At 47.7% G+C, this 20,195-nt stretch overlaps 1 protein-coding gene across 1 annotated transcript in view; it reads right to left on the bottom strand.

Moving 5' to 3' along the window:
* The window catches only part of SCN8A (sodium voltage-gated channel alpha subunit 8), a 206,508-nt gene extending 186,740 nt beyond the window's left edge, over nt 1–19,768 (bottom strand). Inside the window, exon 1 of the mRNA XM_040425907.1 lies at nt 19,653–19,768. The gene's annotated coding sequence lies outside the window, so the exon portion shown is untranslated. The remainder of the gene's footprint in view (nt 1–19,652) is intronic.
* Nucleotides 19,769–20,195: the final 427 nt, after the last annotated feature.

Genomic DNA, 20,195 nt, shown 5'->3' with positions numbered 1-20,195 from the left:
TACGGTCGTGTGCATATAGCCTAACAGAAATAATAGCACAGGGGTGAACATGCCTACATGAGGTTTACAATTTCAAAGTATTAGGGCTCACGCACACGACTGTATGTATTTTTCAATCCACAAAACTCGGATCCACAAAAAAAAACAATGACATCCATGTGACATCCGTTTTTCTTTTTGCGGATCCATTGTAACAATGCCTGTTCTTGTCCGCAAAACGGACATATGAATACGGAATGCACACATGGTCATTATTACATGCAATTTAGGGCTCATGCACAGAAACATATGTTTTGTCCATGTCTGCTCCATTTATTTCTTTTTTTGCAACCCCATTGGAAATGCATTCAGGCCGCAAAAAAAAAAAAAAAACGGAACGGACATGGACAAAAAATAAGTTTGTGTGTATGAGCACTAAATAGCATGTAATAATTCAAACTTTCTTCACACAGACATCAAAGATATTTTTAAGGATATATTCACACATGCAGGGTTTTTGCCCGTTTTTCTGGGGCAGTTTTTGATGTCAAGATCAGGATTGGATCACAAAAAGAGATGGATGGAACTGCATATTTTTATGAATCCACTCTGGGTTCTGGCTTCAAAAACTCATTAGAAAACCTGAAGAAAACCTGACCAAACCTCGCACATGTGAATGAACCCTAACCCTTTTACACCTGCTTTTTGTAAGGCTACAAATCAAAACAGATTTGCGGCTGTAGAATTAAAGCGGGCGGGGGGCTGGAGGGGGCTGCACAACTACACACAGCTGCAATGCTGTCAGCCATGAGGTCTGTAAAGACTAATCACCATTTACTCGCTGGTACTATATATACGGTATATATATATATATATATATATATATATATATATATATATTGTCGCAGCTGCTGAATAGGTTTTTTTTACCTCTCATGTCATTAGCCTTCTGGCTGGTCTCCGATATCTAAGGGCAGGCACTGACTTTCCTGACTTGGTGGCAATGCTCCATGGGAATACAATATGCAGAGGTGTCTCCCAGAGAAAGAGAACCATCTCACTGGTGCCATCTTTTAAAAAGTACTGTTTTTTTTCACTTTTACAGCATGTCCAGCCTCCTGTTTTCTAATGACCCTTTTAAAGGGTTTATCCACTTGTGCCGGAGGCAGCACTACGGACACTTACCAATATACAGCCATCGTCCACCAATCAGCAGCATCGTCCCCTTGTAGTAGTAGTACAGCTAGCTCCCATTCTCCATGTGATTTAGTACCAACATGGCCGCTGATGGATGGTCATGTGACCAGATCTGTCCATCAGCGGCCTGCACTGACAGTGTGACACCTGACGTGGGATGTGTCTGGTACTAATGGAGATGAGCCGCAGTTCCAGACACAATCCATAGACAGGTGTGCCACTGTTTCTGAAAGATGTCATGTTTTTCTAAGGCCCCCTGCACACGAACTTGTGCGCCCCGTGGTCGTGCTGCAGCCCGCAAAATGCGGGCCGCAATGCACGAACGCAGTCCGTGGGGCAGCCGCAGCGGATCGCGGACCCATTCACTTTAATGGGTCCGCGATCGGGCCGTTCCACAAAAACATAGGACATGTTCTATCTTTTTGCGGAACGGAAGTACGGGACGAAACCCCACAGAAGCACTCCGTAGTGCTTCAATAGGGTTCCGTTCCGTGCTTCCGTTCCGCACCATTCCGCATGTCCGGATTTGCAACGGGAAGCACACATTCTTGTGCAGGGGGCCTAAGGGTTCGGCTACACAGGCGACAAGCACAAAATTTTAAAGGGGTTTTCCAGGATTTTAATACTGATGACCCTGCATTGTTTACCTGCTCGCCGTCGACATTGCAGCGGTGAGCAGGTGTAATCCATATACTGCTCCGTAGTAGTAGTAGTAGTAGTAGTAGTCCCGCAAGATGTCTTTCGGAGGTTTACCTCACTCCTTCCTCAGTGGCTCATACAAGATGAAACACTGAGTAAGGAGTGAAGTTAGGACTCTTTCACACGAGCGTGACGGATCGGCTCCGGACGCGATCAGTGAAACTCGCACCATTTTGCAAGCAAGTTCAGTCAGTTTTGTCTGCGATTGAGTTCAGTTGTTCAGTTTTTTCCACGCGGGTGCAATGCGTTTTGATGCGTTTTTCACACGCGTGATAAAAAACTGAAGGTTTACAAACAACATATCTTAGTACCCATCCGTGAAAAACGCATCGCATCCCCACTTGCTTCCGGATGCAATGCGTTTTTCACTGAAGTCCCATTCACTGCTATGGGGCCAGGGCTGCGTGAAAAACGCAGATTATAGAACAGGCTGCGATTTTCAAGCAACGCACAAGTGATGCGTGAAAAAAAAACGCTCATGTACACAGACCCTTTGAAATGAATGGGTCAGGATTCAGTGCAGGTGCTATGCATTCACGTTACGCATTGCACCCGCGCGGAAAACTCGCTCGCTCGGGCAAGTTTTCCGCGCGGGTGCAATGCGCGAGTTGAACGCATTGCACCCGCACTGAATCTGGACCTATTAATTTCTATGGGGCTGTTCACATTAGCGATTTTCACGCATCACTTGTGCATTGAGTGAAAATCGCAGCATGCTCTATTTTGTGCGTTTTTCACAGAAGTGAATGGGGCTGCGTGAAAATCGTAAGCACCCGCAAGCAAGTGCAGATGCGGTGCGATTTTCATACACAGTTGCTATGAGACGATCGGTATGGAGACTCGATCATTATTATTTTCCCCTATAACATGGTTATAAGGGAAAATAACAGCATTCTGAATACAGAATGCATAGTAAACTAGCGCTGGAGGGGTTAAAAAAATAAATAATTATAATTTAACTCACCTTAATACACTAGTTCGCGCAGCCGGCATCTCTTCTGTCTTCTTCTTTGAGGAATAGGACCTTTGATGACGTCACTACGCTCATCACATGGTCCATCACATGATATTTTACCATGGTGATGGATCATGTGATGGACCTTATGATGAACGCAGTGACGTCATCAAAGGTCCTATTCCTCACAGATGAAGACAGAAGAAATGCCGGCTGCGCGAACAAGTGGATTAAGGTGAGTTAAATTATTTAATTTATTTTTTTAACCCCTCCAGCCCTATTTTACTAAGCATTCTGTATTCAGAATGCTATTATTTTCCCTTATAACCATGTTATAAGGGGAAATAATACAATCTACACAACCTTGAACCCAAACCTGAACTTCTGTGAAGAAGTTCGGGTCTGGGTACCACATTCAGTTTTTTATCACGCGCGTGCAAAACACATTGCACCCGCGCGATAAAAACTGAACAACGGAACGCAATCGCAGTCAAAACTGACTGCAATTGGGTACCTACTCGCGCGGGTTTGCCGCAACGCATCCGGACCTTATCCGGACACGCTCGTGTGAAAGAGGCCTAACAGTAAAGAGGACAGATTGTATATTGGCCCCACTAATTCATGTATGTATCTAGATTATCAATGACCTATACTAAAGTCTTACATCATATGGTATGAACTAGTGATAGAATTCATTAGTAATGTCATACCATACAAGGGTTTCATTACAATAAAACATTTTACAGGCCATTGTCATGATGGAAATGTTCCTTCACGACAATCGCCTGCTTGTTAGTGGAGGAGAGCACTGCTATTGCATGCAGAGATCTCCTCCACAGTATGGGAAAGAGTGATCGCTAATGCCATCGCTCTTCCCCATACGGAATCATTATTTGCTGGCAGCAGATTGTGCCATCTAATCACAAGGATTTTTAAACACAAAATCTTGATTGCCTGATGAACGAGCTTGTTTGCTCGTTCATCGGGTAATCGGCGGCAGTATTATACAGGCAGATCTTCGCAAGCGATTATTTGGCCGACCTTCAGCCAGTGTAATACAGCCCTTAGGGCTCATGCACACGACCGTATGTATTTTGCAGTCTGCAAGACACGGATCCGCAAAACAAAACAGTTGACATCTGTGTGTCATCCATGTTGCATCCTTTTTTTTTTTTGTGGATCCATTGAATTGAATGGTTCCGCATACGGGGTGCAAATAAAATGGAATGGCCATGGACAGAAAATACAACTGCAGTGTTGTAGTGTAGAGCATATTTTGTAGAGGTTTTTATTACGAGTGCACGGAAGATGACATAATACAGGTGGATTGCCTTAAATAATGTCATTAGAGTACAGTTACATGTACAATAACTAATCTCATTTATGGGCTTTTATTTTTTTATATTTGATTATATTTTATGCCATTGTGAATAAATGTTACGTTTTTCTGTCGGAATAATGCCGTGACTGAGAGCGCCAACTAGTATCGGATAGTATTCCTTATTCATTTTTTGATCCGGTTTTGGGCAAGTGGCCAAGTTGAGCGCCCTGTACCCATTTGTCAGTTGTTGGTGAGCCACTGAACGTAGTGCTTACAATTCGCAGATTGTTTGTCAGTGGTGTCACGATGCGACACACTGAGACCGCAACGAAACAGACACGTTGGATTTTGTGTCACACGCTGCAGGTCGAGTGGGACATTTCTACGTTTCGCTTCATTAGAAGACAACAAGTTGCACTTAATTTTGTGTTGCGCGACTTTTTTGCATCTTGCGTCTGAACCATAAGTCCAGACAAGCTCTCCAGTTTTGGTGCTGAGGGGTAGTTTGGATTAATGCTTAGAGTTGTTCTTCAGTGTTGCTGCATTGTCTAATAGGAGTCTGATTAGGTCTAATGTCTATGTCTAGTCCCATCAAGCTGCTTGGCTTTCCGCCATGCTTTACACGGTGGTTCTGTTTGTTCACATTAGTGCTGTGTATATACTGAATCTCACCACAAAGTCATCTAGTGAAAGAAATGCTGCTTTCCATTAGAGCAAGTACAGAATAGTTTGAAACTACAACGATGAAACCACCAGTGAGAAGAAGGAAGCCTCGGTGGGGGGGGGGGGGGGGGTGTCATGCCCTGCTCAGGCTATGTGCGGAGGTCTGGCAGGTTAGCAGCACGTGTGTAGCCTTTTGTTTTTGTTTTGTTCAGGTGCACTGGGTGGGGTCGTTGGTTAGAGCTTAAATTACGCCTACTACCAGTGTCCTGTGCGGGTTATAGCTTCTATCTGGCTCAGAGGAAGGAAGGAAGGATTTGCTGTTCCTGCTCAGTAAAAGATAAGTTGGTTTTGTTTTCTTGTGGTTGTCTGTCTAGGCTGTTAGAGAGACGCTAGTGGAGATCTCCAGGTCTGAGGGAGCAGGCTGCCTTTCCCCCATTTTAGGGAATATTCAGCCAAGGCACGGGGACACGTTCATTCCTACCTTCAGGGTCTGAACGTGGGCTTAGAAGTCTAGGGAGAGCTGGTAGGGATTGTCAGGAGGTGACCTTTATCCCCAGCTTCTTGCCTAGACACTTGTTTGTTTATATTCTGTGTATCTTGTATCCTGTCCGCCGTGACAGGGGGATCCTTGAATCAGGCTATGAGAACGTCTATGTTGTCTCAAGGTAAAGTACCCTTGATAATGCATCTTTCTGTATGTGTTCTCTACTAGGACATCTATAACATACAATACCTTCGTCATTAATGGCCCGTCAAATCAAGGGTTTGTGCCAGGTTTATAAGGATAGGAGACAACTAGCTGATCTATGTGGATCGACCGCTGGGACCCCCACCGATCCCAAGAACAGCGTCCCGTTCTGACAGATTGGCAGGGTATGGATGAACACCGCCACTCCATTCACTTTCTAGAGGAGCGCTGGAGATAGCGGAGAGCTGTACTCGGCTATCTCCACTACTCCCATAGAGAATGAATGGAGCAGCAGTGTGCATGAACTAGCTTCTGTTCCATTAGAATGAGGTAACGGGATCCCCGTTCTCGGGATCCTTGGGGGCCCCAGTAGTCGGACCCTCAGCGATCAACTATTATCCCTTATCCTGTGGAAACTTGCCACAGCCCCTATAATCACACATGTTGTCACAAACCTTATAGTGACCGTTGTCCAGTGACACCCGGCCCGGTTAGACTACATTACTTGCAAGAACTGTGTAATAAGCATATTTTGACCCTATATAATTACGGAGTAAACTATTTGCCGTGGCATTGATTAGTGAGCTCCTCTCTGAAATATTCATGCACTGGCAGAAGACACATAATGGAGATCTGGGGGTAAAGCTTTCCGTTCTGGTAATTCATGAGGATAGAGAAAGTGTGACTGTGTCTAATGGCTAAATTATCCGCGTACCACTTAATACACGTCCTATTTATTACAATGTAAAAAGATGTTAAGTTAGAAACACAAAGAAATAAAGATGCTGTTATTTGAAAATGTAATTATTCTACTTAAAACATGTCAAAGCTCGAAAACACGTCCAGGAGAATGTACATACAGCGGGCCTACGACCAGACATCACAGGAGGGGCGGATTAGGAGAGCTTCCGTTCCGTTTTAGAGGATACAGTAGCGCAGCGGGATACGTTACTGACCCTAAAGGCGACAGGGACTGCACACTGCGGTAAACTATACTTATTAATGGAATCACTAGCGCCAGTTTTCTGATAAATCAACACATGAATCCCACATCTTCCGTGAGAACTGATCAGCAGACACGCGAATACAGAACAGAACGTCAGAATGGAGGCCGCTTCATCCTGTATATGCGATACTACATTTACTGAGAAGATCATGGTTCCTCCCATCAACTGACCAAATTGTCACAAAAACAAGGCGTTGTCTCATCTCAGACGATGGGGGCATATTGTTAGGATGTGGGACCCACACCTATATCGAGAACGGAGCCCCAAAAGTGGTGGAGGGCGCACTGCGCATGCGCAGCCGCCCTCTATTCATTTTCTATGGGGATGGCGAAAATAGCCTAACGCTGGCTCGGCTATTTTCGTCAGGCCCATAGAAGTGTATAGGATCGGTGACCAGTCATGCGCGATGCGCTCCCATTTACTTCTATGGGAAGAGCGCTTGGTGGTGGCCGGACCAGAGTCCTTCAGGGCTCCGTTCCCAATATAGGTGCAGGTCCCAGCGGTGGGACCCGCATCTATAAGACAATGGGAGCATATCCTAGCGATACGCCCCCATTGTCTGAGATTAGATAGCCCCTTTAATAACCAAATTAAACTAATAATGCTATATCTGGCAGTGGATACATCCAAGTTATCGAGAGGTACCAGCCTCTCCATAACTTTGGCGCATCCAGCACCAGTCTATATGTAAGACAGCTTCCTTGCTGTCTTACATTTAGGCCTATTGCACACAAACATGTGCGCCCCGTGGCCGTATTGTGGACCGCATTTGTGGATCCGCAATACACGGGCACCATTCCGTGTGCATTCCGCATCACGGATGCAGACTCATTCACTTCAATGGGTCCGCAAATCCGGAGATGCGGAACGGAAGCATTACGGAGTGCTTCCGTGGGGTTTCGTCCCGTACTTCCGTTCCGCAAAAAGATAGAACATGTCCTATCTTTTTGCGGAACGGCCAGATCGCGGAACCGGTGAATGGGTCCGCAATCCGTTGCGGCTGCCCCACGTAATAAATGACCCCCTTAGAATATCAATGATAAAGAGAAGAAGGACCCCTCTCACTGACTTCCACCATAAAAGAACATGGTATGCTACCAAGGCACCTGGTCGTGCCCGCTTTGATTTAGGGCTCATGCACACGAACGTATTTTCTTTCCGTGTCCGTTCCGTTTTTTTTTTTTTGTGGAACATATGCGGAACCATTCATTTTACTGGGTCCACAAAAAAAAAAAAAAGTTACTCCGTGTGCATTCCGTTTCTATATGTTCATATTTCCATTCCGCAAAAAAAAAAAACACGTCCTATTATTGTCCGCATTACGGAGAAGGATAGTACTGTTCTATTAGGGGCCAGCTGTTCCGTTCCGCAAAATACAGAATGCATACGGACGTCATCCGTATTTTTTGCGGATCCGTTTTTGCGGTCTGCAAAATACATACGGTCATGTGCATGAGCCCTTACAGTGAAGGACATATCCATGCCTTACTCTTGTCTGTACTATACAAAACGTGATAAAAAAGCAACAATACAACACTAAGGCCCATTCCGGGCTTCCGTTCCGCACCGCACCGCATCTCCGGATTTGCGGACCCAGTCAAGTAAAGGGGTCCACCATCCGTGATGCGGAATGCACGCGGCTGGTGCCCCGTGTATTGTGGAACCGCCGTATGCGGCCCGCAATACGGCCACGGGAACACGACGGCCGTGTGCAAGAGGCCTAACTGGAGACCAAGCACTCCTTGACAAAGGTCCCCTAAGGACACTTTAGCATGCTCAGTCTCCTACCAAACGGAACTTTTTTTTTTTCTTCTTTTTTTTTCATTTGTTTCTTTTTTCACTGTAAATAGACATTGCAATATGTTTAGTCAGTAAAAGAACATAAAGTAAAAATAAGCAAGAGAATGAGTCTACTTTGTATAACATGGGATGGGAAACATTTAGCACTAGTGACGTAGTGTGCAGGAGTCAGCAACAGTGCAAAATATACGGCAAATGGGTTATATCTTTATTATTGCTATAAATGTTAATATAATGGTAAATGTTTTCCACTTCAGGGCAGGTGCATATAAACAACAACATTTCTTATTTTTAACATCATTTTTGATCAATCTGGCCAATGTTATAACTCCTGACAGTATAGGTATAGTATATATATATATATATATATATATATATATATATATATATATATATATATATATTTTGGCAAACATCATGTATTCTTCTTTTTCATGCAATTTGCTTAGTAAATCCAACAATTGGTTCTATCGAAAAATAGCATTAAAGGGTTTCTATCACTTTGTTTCACCTATTTAGCTTTCAGACACTAGCGATCCGCTAGTGTCTGCTTTATCTAACCATCCTAATATAAGAGCTTATTGTCCTGCCGTTTAGCTAAAAAAATTACTTATATAGATATGCAAATGAGCCTCTAGGTGCTATGGGGGCGTGATTAGCACCTAGAGGCTCCGTCTACCTTAACAAACTGCCGCCGCCCAGCGCGTCCCTCCAGCCCGCCCATCTCCAGCTGAAGCGATCCTCTCCGTGCGCGTCTCTGTTCTGCGCATGCGCAGTGAATGTCTGATCGCTTCCCTGCTCAGACATCTCCACTGCGCCTGTTCCTCGGAGCACTATGACGTCATCGGCGCAGGCGCAGTGGAGATGTCTGAGCAGGGAAGCGATCAGACATTCACTGCGCATGCGCCGAATACGAGGAGCATCGCATTCCGGAGGAGATGGGCGGGCTGGAGGGACGCGCTGGGCGGCGGCAGTTTGTTAAGGTAGACGGAGCCTCTAGGTGCTAATCACGCCCCCATAGCACCTAGAGCAGGGGTGGGCAATTATTTTTTCGATGGGGCCACATGAGAAACTGAAAATATTTTGGAGGGCCGGGCCAAAAGGCTAAACTCAATACTGCATAAAATCACCGCGTCCTGGCACAGGCGGGCGTGATGACATCATCATGCCTGCCTGCGCTGGGATTTCACTACCAAATAGACCTCAGGCCTGTAGCCTATGACAAGTCTTGTCGCCATCTGCAAATTTTAAGGCGCATTGGCGACCATTTTGGTCGCCATCTGGAGCGCTGTATTGCATCAGTGACATGAACACTCTCCACATAGAATGTTATATTACATCAGTGACATCACCGCTCTCCACATATAAGTGATATTTTACATCAGTGACATCACCGCTCTCCACATATAATGTTATATTACATCAGTGACATCACCGCTGTCCACATATAGGCGATATATTACATCAGTGACATCACCGCTCTCCACATATATGTGATGAGCGGTGATGTCACTGATGTAATGTATTACTTACCGGTATATGTGGACAGCAGTGATGTCACTGATGTAATATATTACTTATGTGTGGAGAGTGGTGATGTCACTGATGTAATATATCACTTATAAGTAATATATTACATCTGTGACATCACCGCTCTCCACATATAAGAGGCATATTACATCAGTGACGCAGCCAGGGCCGGCCTTAGGTGTTCAGGCGCCCTGTGTGAGCTAACCTTGTGGTAGTGTTACCTGCAGTCCTATGTAAAACCACAGATAACACTAGTGCTAAATAATGTAGTAGTGTTACCTGCAGTCCTATGTAAAACCACAGATAACACTAGTGTAGATCATGTGGAAGTGTTACCTTCGTCCTTAGTGTGCCTCCCTGTGTCTATCGCACAGACTCCATGCTGGCGCTGCCTCCTCTTCCATCTTCTTCCCCGCACAGAACGTTCTGAAGCAGCTGCGTCAAGACATAGGAACACTGTGGGCAAGGTGATACACACAGGGAGAGACATACACACAGGGACGGGGACACACACAAAGGGACAGACACACTCACACACACACAAAGGGACAGACACACACGGACGGACACACACAGGGACGGGGACACACACACAAAGGGACAAACACACACAGGGATGGACACACACACACACACACAAAGGGACAAACACACACACACAGGGATAGACACACACACACAAAGGGACAGACACACACACAGGGACGGACACACACACACACACACACACTGGCACACTCAACATCAGCAGCAAGTCCAACCCTTAATGACCCCCACAACCCCGGGGGGGGGGGGGGGGGGTGATGTAGTAGCAGGCAGGAAAGCACACACTGTCCCCCTGTCCTATATGAGCCCCCCCCCACCCCCACCAAATACCTGTAAGTTCTGTTAGTTGCTTGGCTTTGGCTGTGGCTGCTGGCTGGGGCTCCGCCTCCTTCCTCTTTCTGCCTGTGCGGCAGCTGCATCACGCTCCAGCAGCCACTGGTCTGCTCTGTTAAAGAGACAGGCAGGCCAGGCAGCAGAGCGGAGCGCAGAGCGGCCGCGGGCCCCGCCCCCTCCTCACTCCGGACAGTGACTCCGTGCTGTTACAGGGCCGGCGGCGGCAACAAAAATGCCGGGGGCCGGATTAAAAGGTCCGCCGGGCCGTATACGGCCCGCGGGCCGTAGTTTGCCCAGGTCTGACCTAGAGGCTCATTTGCATATCTATATAAGTTATTTTTTTAGCTAAACGGCAGGACAATAAGCTCTTATATTAGGGTGGTTAGATAAAGCAGACACTAGCGGATCGCTAGTGTCTGAAAGCTAAATAGGTGAAACGAAGTGATAGAAACCCTTTAAGAAAAAAAAAACGTATCTAGACCTAAGGCTACTTTCACACTAGCGTTAGTTTGTCCCCTGCCGGAACCGTACTAAAGCCTCATGTAGACGTCCGTGGAACATGGTCCGTGAGATACCGGACTGGCATTGCAGGAGTGCACGGCGTCATTGGCTGCAATGCGAGTCCGGTATCTCACGGACTGTGTTCCACGGACGTCTGCATGAGACTTAACAGATGCACTGGTGTGCTGCCCGAGTTTGTCCGGCCACTTCTTGGCATGTTTGCCGTGCTGCGGCCGCATCTACCGCCCGTCCTCATTATAGTAAATTGGACCGGGCCGGACTTCCGGCAGCGCACCAGTACGAGCGTTAGTATTGATAACTAACGCTAGTGTGAAAGTAGCCTAAGGGCTCATGCACACGAACGTATTTTCTTTCTGTGTCCGTTTTTTTTGCGGACCGTATACGGAACCATTCATTTCAATAGGTCCACAAAAAAAACTGAAGTTACTCTGTGTGCATTCCGTTTCCGTATGTCCGTATTTCCGTTCCGCAAAAAAATAGAACATATCCTATTATTGTCCGCATTACGGAGAAGGATAGGACTGTTCTATAAGGGGCGAGCTGTTCCGTTCTGCAAAATACGGTATGCGCACGGACGTCATCATTATTTTTTCCAGATCCGTTTTTTGTGGAACGCAAAATACATACCGTTGTGTGCATGAGGCCAAAATCTGTTTTTAACGTTCTCTCATTTCCGTAGATACGCTGTTTGCACTGAAGAAAAAACTAATCACAGATAACAGTATAACAGTACCACTGATAACACCTAAAAGGGGCGGAACGGGAACGTAAAGTGGCCCTGGAAAAAATTGAAGTAGCCCCATGTTGTAGGTGTATTCAGATTGACAGAAGACAAACCAACACAAGGAGGGACAACAGAAGTAGGAAAGGCACCAATACCACAGTGCAGCTCAAAATACCACCCCTGCAGAACCAAATACCACAGTACAGCACAAGATGCTTCCCCAGCAGACTCAGACATCACAGTGCAGCACATTATACCGCCACCTGCGGCGCAGTATTCACTTGTATCACTATCCTGAGGATGGCCATACACTTGAATTCAGGAGAGCACCTGTGGCTGCTGGTCAGGTGCCTAAGTAACTGGGGGTCCTAGCATTAAAGGGGTTATCCAATTTCACAAACAGCCCCCCCTCATATGCCGAACCCCTCACTGGTAATATACTTACCCCGCTCCCAACTCCCTGGGAGCTCCTGGTCCCCGCACCGCCACTGCTGTTTCTCCCTGTACACGGATGAAAACATCCGATGTCAGAGGGGAGCAGCCAATGGCAGGCGGGGACAGGGACGGGCCTCCCCAGCGTCACCTGCAATGCTAGGGAGGCTCGTCCCCGTCCCCGTCTGCCATTGGCTGCTCCCCCCCTCTCCCCAACACCGGATGGGAGCAGGCAGTGGAGTAAGTATATTCCGCGTGAGGGGCCCGACACATGGGGGGGCTGTTTGTGAAATTTCACGGTAGAATATACAGCCAGTCCATGTTCTCTAACTTTAAAGGGGGTGTCCGCTCTTCTCTATCCTCAGATTTGGCCAGCGCTCAGTCTCCTCACTGTTTACCTGATTGCTGTCTACACTGCAGCAGCAAGCAGAGTCATTTCATCTCCCCATTCACTTCAACAGGAAGGAGCAGACGGACTGGGACTGCTCCTTCCCATTGATGTGAAAGGCACGGAGGAGATGTAATTAACCTGCTCGCCGCTGCATTCTCTTCAGCAGGGTGTCGGGGGTTATTTATGATCTGTCCTGAGGATAGGTCATCAATATGAGGAAAGCGGGAAACCCATTTAAAAGGACTCCAGGTACCCATTACTAAAACCAGCTGCATGTAGATGGGCACTTGTCAACACGGTACATGCTTTTTTACATCCTTATACGTGCCCCCAATTTAGAGAAATAATGCTTTTATTTTATAATAATTAGCACCTCTGAATTGGGGGCATGGATAACGATGGGAGAAAGAGCATTATACTGTCTTGTCAAGTGCCCGTCTACATGCAGCTGGTTTGACTAAGGCTACATTCACACACTGGCAGTTTTTCATGGCCATTTTACAACCATTTTTTGCATTAATTTTCTGGCCATTAAAAACAGTCATTAAAATAATGGATGATTTTCATTGGCTTTTTTTTTTTTTTTTTTTTTTTTTTTAACATCCCAACCCCGTCAGTAAACATAATGTCCCCATATTGACCCCAGCAGTAATAATGTCCCCAGAGTGACCCCAGCAGTAATAATGTCCCCAGAGTGACCCCAGCAGTAATAATGTCCCCAACAGTAATAATGTCCCCCAGAGTGACCCCAGCAGTAATAATGTCCCCAGCAGTAATAATGTCCCCCAGAGTGACCCCAGCAGTAATAATGTCCCCAGAGTGACCCCAACAGTAATAATGTCCCCCAGAGTGACCCCAGCAGTAATAATGTCCCCCAGAGTGACCCCAGCAGTAATAATGTCCCCCAGAGTGACCCCAACAGTAATAATGTCCCCAGAGTGACCCCAACAGTAATAATGTCCCCCAGAGTGACCCCAACAGTAATAATGTCCCCAGAGTGACCCCAACAGTAATAATGTCCCCAGAGTGACACCAACAGTAATAATGTCCCCAGAGTGACCCCAGCAGTAATAATGTCCCCAGAGTGACCCCAGCAGTAATAATGTCCCCAGAGTGACCCCAGCAGTAATAATGTCCCCCAGAGTAACCCCAGCAGTAATAATGTCCCCCAGAGTGACCCCAGCAGTAATAATGTCCCCAGCAGTAATAATGTCCCCCAGAGGGACCCCAACAGTGATAATGTCCCCCAGAGTGACCCCAGCAGTAAATGTCCCCCAGAGTGACCCCAGCAGTAAATGTCCCCCAGAGTGACCGCAGCAGTAATAATGTCTCCATGGTGACACCAGCAGTAATAATGTCCCCCAGAGTGACCCCAGCAGTAATAATGTCCCCATGGTGACCACCAGCAGTAATAATATCCCCCAGAATATTGTCCCCCCTAGTGGTCCTCAGCATTAACATTGTCCCCCATAGTGGTCCGCAGTATAATGTGCCCCATAGTGGCCCCCAGCATCAATATTGGCAGCCAGCATTAATAATGTGCATTTTTTTAATGCTGCAAAAAATACCTACCTCAATCACTTGCATGGGTGGGGACCCTCACACTTCACTGAAGACATCATCAGAACCTTTTGCATCCCGTTTTTTTTTAATTATTATTTTAACCCCAGAAAAGCCATTTTCACTAGTGTACCTGGTTTTAACAGGCATTACACAGGTGCACTCCTGTCTAAGCTGTGCCATTAATTGCAATGGGGTCTGTCTGGCCGTGAAAACAGATGAAAATAGGACCTATTTTTTTTTATGGCCACTATTCACTATTCGTTAATACAAAAAAAAAAAAAAAGGTCATGTGAATAACCCCTTTAGACTGCAATGGGTGTGAAAACTGCCAGTGACACCCGTTGTGGGAATGTGGACAGGTACGTGGTGACAGATTCCTGTTAGAATAAGTTACACTGGCAAACTGATAAGATGGAAACTGGCCTTATAAATATATAATACAGATTTTAGGTAATGACTTGCATAGGTTTTTATGTCTCTACAATAGCAGTATTAAAAATAAAAAATCAGCTTTTATAAAAATATATATATGCCAATCAATGGATAAAAATAATCAAACATATAACATTCTTGTGTTGCTATCATCATCATTTCTGTCGGTACCTATAGGGCTTCCCATTCTTTTACACACATCCACTATCTGCTGATCTTTCAAAAAATACAAAAATAGCAAATACAAGGTAAACCACCTTCTATATTCAATAATGACCAGTCCTTGTAAACAGAATTAACCCTTTAGAGAAAAAAAATGAGCAGAATTAGACCAATTATTAATAATTATAATGTAATGATCAGGCCTTAGGCGATAACAAGCCAATTATGTGAATATCCCACCAAAAGCATAGACACAAAGTTCCAATCTGACATAAGTGAATAAACATGACTATAACATATAAAATATACATAAAGAAATCAGACTCCATAATATCCAGATATTTACAATGACAAACAAAGCACTGGGTTACGTTTCTATGTGAAAAGTGTTTTTTTATTCATCTTCCAGATCAGTTATTAAAATATGTTTCAAGTCCTTTTTAATCTTTCCTTTCAGTGAATTTAGAGAAAAGGGTCCAGGCATGAATCATCTATCTAATAAATTAAACATAAGTGGAGCTTTGCTAAAAACGGAATTTTAATTGAACAATATCAGTAAAGTCTCCTACAAAATTCTTGATCAAACAAAACAAATGTTCAGCAAAAAAACACCAAAAAATGGAAGTGTCACAGTCATCTGAAGACGGCTCAGTCAGCATTACGGAGCTGTCCATTCAGCACCATGCCGTGAGGCTGCGTACTGCATGGAGCAGGGCATGCAACACCACGCTCTCCCACTACAGACTGGCGTAATGTGAAGGGGGCGTCAGCTCCGCACCACGGCTCTGAAACACTGAGCTGTGCACCCCTCGCAGCTGCCTATTCTTCTACCCTACCAGCAAATACATTCAGCTCTAAGTGTAGCACCACCTTAAAAAAGGCCAGACTAATGTTAAGGAGCTGAGTGTTCAGCACCACACTACCGGACCAGGATATTAGGGCGCTGCCATTCAGCACCACACTACCGGACCAGGATATTAGGGTGCTGCCATTTAGTACCACACTACCGGACCAGAATATCAGGGCGCTGCCATTCCGCACCACACTACCGGACCAGAATATCAGGGCGCTGCCATTCAGCACCACACTACCGGACCAGGATATTAGGGCGCTGCCATTCAGCACCACACTACCGTACCAGGATATTAGGGTGCTGCCATTCAGCAACACACTACCGGACCAGAATATCAGGGCGCTGCCATTCCGCACCACACTACCGGACCAGGATATTAGGGTGCTGCCATTTAGTACCACACTACCGGACCAGAATATTAGAGCGCTGCCATTCAGCACCACACTACCGGACCAGAATATTAGGGCGCTGCCATTCAGCACCACACTACCGGACCAGGATATTAGGGCGCTGCCATTCAGCACCACACTACCAGTCCAGAATATTAGGGCGCTGCCAATCAGAACCACAGTACTGGACCAGGATATTAGGGTGCTGCCATTCAGCACCACACTACCGGACCAGAATATTAGAGCGCTGCCATTCAGCACCACACTACCGGACCAGAATATTAGGGCGCTGCCATTCAGCACCACACTACCGGACCAGGATATTAGGGCGCTGCCATTCAGCACCACACTACCAGTCCAGAATATTAGGGCACTTCCATTCAGAACCACAGTACTGGACCAGGATATTAGGGCGCTGCCATTCAGCACCACACTACCGGACCAGGATACTAGGGCGCTGCCATTCAGCACCACACTACCGGACCAGAATATTAGGGTGCTGCCATTCAGCACCACACTACTGGACCAGAATATTAGGGTGCTGCCATTCCGCACCACACTACCGGACCAGAATATTAGAGCGCTGCCATTCAGCACCACACTGCCGGACCAGAATATTAGGGCGCTGCCATTCAGCACCACACTACCGGACCAGAATATTAGGGTGCTGCCATTCAGCACCACACTACCGGACAAGGATTTTAGGGCGCTGCCATTCAGCACCACACTGCCGGACAAGGATATTAGGGCGCTGCCATTCAGCACCACACTACCGGACCAGAATATTAGGGCGCTGCCATTCAGCACCACACCACTAGACAAGAATATTAGGGTGCTGCCATTCACCACCACACTACCGGACCAGGATATTAGGGTGCTGCCATTCACCACCACACTACCGGACTAGGATATTAGGGTGCTGCCATTCAGCACCACACTACCGTACTAGGATATTAGGGTGCTGCCATTTAGTACCACACTACCGGACCAGGATATTAGGGCGCTGCCATTCAGCATCACACCACTAGACGAGAATATTAGGGTGCTGCCATTCAGCACCACACTACCGGACCAGAATATTAGGGCGCTGCCATTCGCCACCACACTACCGGACCAGAATATTAGGGAACTGCCATTCAGCACCACACTACAGGACCAGAATATTAGGGCGCTGCCATTCAGCACCACACTACCGGACCAGAATATTAGGGTGCTGCCATTCACCACCACACTACCGGACAAGGATATTAGGGCGCTGCCATTCAGCACCACACTACAGTACCAGATTATCAGGGCGCTGCCATTCAGCACCACACTACCGGACCAGGATATTAGGGCGCTGCCATTCAGCACCACACTACCGGACCAGAATATTAGGGCGCTGCCATTCAGCACCACACTACCGGACCAGGATATTAGGGCGCTGCCATTCAGCACCACACTACCGGACCAGGATATTAGGGCGCTGCCATTCAGCACCACACTACCGGACAAGAATATTAGGGCGCTGCCATTCAGCACCACACTACCGGACCAGAATATTAGGGTGCTGCCATTCAGCACCACACTACAGGACCAGAATATTAGGGTGCTGCCATTCAGCCCCACACTGTCATGCCTTTAAAGGGCATCTGTCAGCAGATTTGTACCTATGACACTGGCTGACCTGTTACATGTGCGCTTGGCAGCTGATGACATCGGTGTTGGTCCCATGTTCATATGTGCCCGCATTGCTGAGAAAAATTATGTTTAATATGTGCAAATGAGGCTCTAGGAGCAACGGGGGCGTTGTTGTTACACCAAGAAGCTCAGCTCCCTCTGCAACTGCCATGTTCTCTGCAGTTTGACATTTTCACTGCCTGTCAAACTGGAGAGGGTGCTGCAGTTGCAGAGAGAGCAGAGCTTCTAGGAGTAATGGCAACGCCCCCGTTGCTCTTAGATGCTCATTTGCATATATTTAAACTTCATTTTTCCCAGCAATGTGGACACATATGAACATGGGACCAACACAGATGTCTTCAGCTGCCAAGCGCACATGTAAGGCTACTTCCACACTAGCGGCAGGACGGATCCGACAGGCTGTTCACCCTGTCGGATCCGTCCTGCCGCTATTTCGTCGTGCCGCCGGACCACCGCTCCGTCCCCATTGGGCGGAGCTCCAGCGCAGCACGGAAGTTCGCGGTGAGAGGCCGCCGGACTAAAAAGTCGGACATGCAGTACTTTTAGTCCGGCGGCCTTTCGCCGTGCTGCGCTGGAGCTCCGCCCCCGTCCCCATTATAGTCAATGGGGACGGAGCGGCGGTACGGCGAAATAGCGGCAGGACGGATTCGACAGGGTGAACAGCCTGTCGGATCCGTCCTGCCGCTAGTGTGAAAGTAGCCTAACAGGTCGGCCAGTGTCATAGGTACAGATCTGCTGACAGATGCCCTTTAATGTAAGGGAGCTGTCCATTCAGCACCGCACTGTCAGGCCAGAGTCAGGCCACTTTCACACTGACTGGTCAGTGTTTGATCAGTGATTTCCATAAGTGATTTTGAGCTAAAACCAGGAGTGAAACCTATGCAGAGACACGAGGCACAATGGAAAGGTTTGCCCCTGTTCTGTGTTTCTGACCCCACCTGGTTTTGGTTCACAATCACTGACTGTGTGAACAGGGCCTAACCTTCAGCCCATTCAGCTCCACACTCCCTGCCCAGACTGGTGTTGAGGAGGTGCCACCCAGCCCTGGTCTGACAGGAGGGCACCAGACCCTCTGCAAGGTCTTCTCCGCAGATGCCTGTGTCTGTCCATTCAGCAGGACCGCATACACAGTCCCTGGGGCCCAGCACAGGGACCCCCCTATGGTGACTGAAGACCCCCAGAACTGGCTGAGCTCACCCCCTGTACAGGGCACAGGCAGAGGCAATGTGAGGAGCTGGCATCACCCTGCTGGGCATCCCTCTGCACTCCGTGCCAGCCCTTCCAGCCCCCGCTTTATGCCTCTTCACTGCAGGAGGTGAGGGCCACGGGAGGAGAAGAAAATGCTGCAGAGCCCTGTTCACATGTACCGCAAAACTCACCGCCCCGAGACCTACCTGCCAACCCGGCCACTTACCACACCCGCAGTCCTCCGCCCGGGGGTCCCCGGCTCCCAACTCCGGCAGGACCTCCCTGCAGATCCAGCCCCCCAGTCACCGCTCTCCTGCAAGGGAGGGGCAGAAAGTGATGACACCTTGTGATTTCCTAGGAGCACAGGTAAGTTGTCAGGGGGGTAAGTGAGCGGAGAGCCCCGTCCCGTCTGTGTACGGGCCTCGTACTAGTGAAGTTCAGGGCAGTAACGTCTCTGCGGCAGTCTCCCCCTCCCCCATCCCGGGCCCCGCTCTCCACTTGTGCTGGTCTGTGTGAAGCCCGTCCTGTGCCCGCGTCCCCCTCTCCTCCCCCAGTCCCGGCTCTTGTAGGTCTCTCCAAGTGTCCTTGTGGCACTTACTTGGCCGACTCTAGCGAGAGTCCCCGCAGCCTGCGCCGCCGGACTGCAGAGGTGGGGAGGCTGCAGCAGGAGGAACTGCGGCCGTCGCCATCTTGGAGCCTCCGCAACGCGCGCCGGCCCCGTACATAGAGCAGTGAGCAGAGGGGTTGCCGGGGAGAGTGGTGAAAGAGCGCGCACACTGCTCCGCCGCACACGCCAGAGATCGGGGGGCTGGGGGCGGCTCACATTAGACGCTCGGGAGGCAGGGCGCACTTTATCCACCTTCCCTTCAGCCGGTTCTTGAGAAGTTCTGATTCTTAGGAATGTGAACCCTGTGATGCTGCCATGCTGGAGATGGTCACCCAAGGGTTAATGAGAGGGCTCTGCTAAATGATGTACACAGGAAAGAGCTCAAGTGCAAAACTTTAACCCCCCCCCCCCCTTTACTCCATCTATAGGGGGCATAACTCTACCCACTTATTATATGGCCTTGACTACTTTGCTGCTAATATCATTCACCCATGTGTATGGGAATGTCTCTGAAACTTCTCAGAATTGGGGATA

Source organism: Bufo bufo, chromosome 3 (genome assembly GCF_905171765.1).
Source record: "Bufo bufo chromosome 3, aBufBuf1.1, whole genome shotgun sequence".
NCBI lineage: Eukaryota > Metazoa > Chordata > Amphibia > Anura > Bufonidae > Bufo > Bufo bufo.
This window is presented reverse-complemented; position numbering and strand designations above follow the sequence as displayed.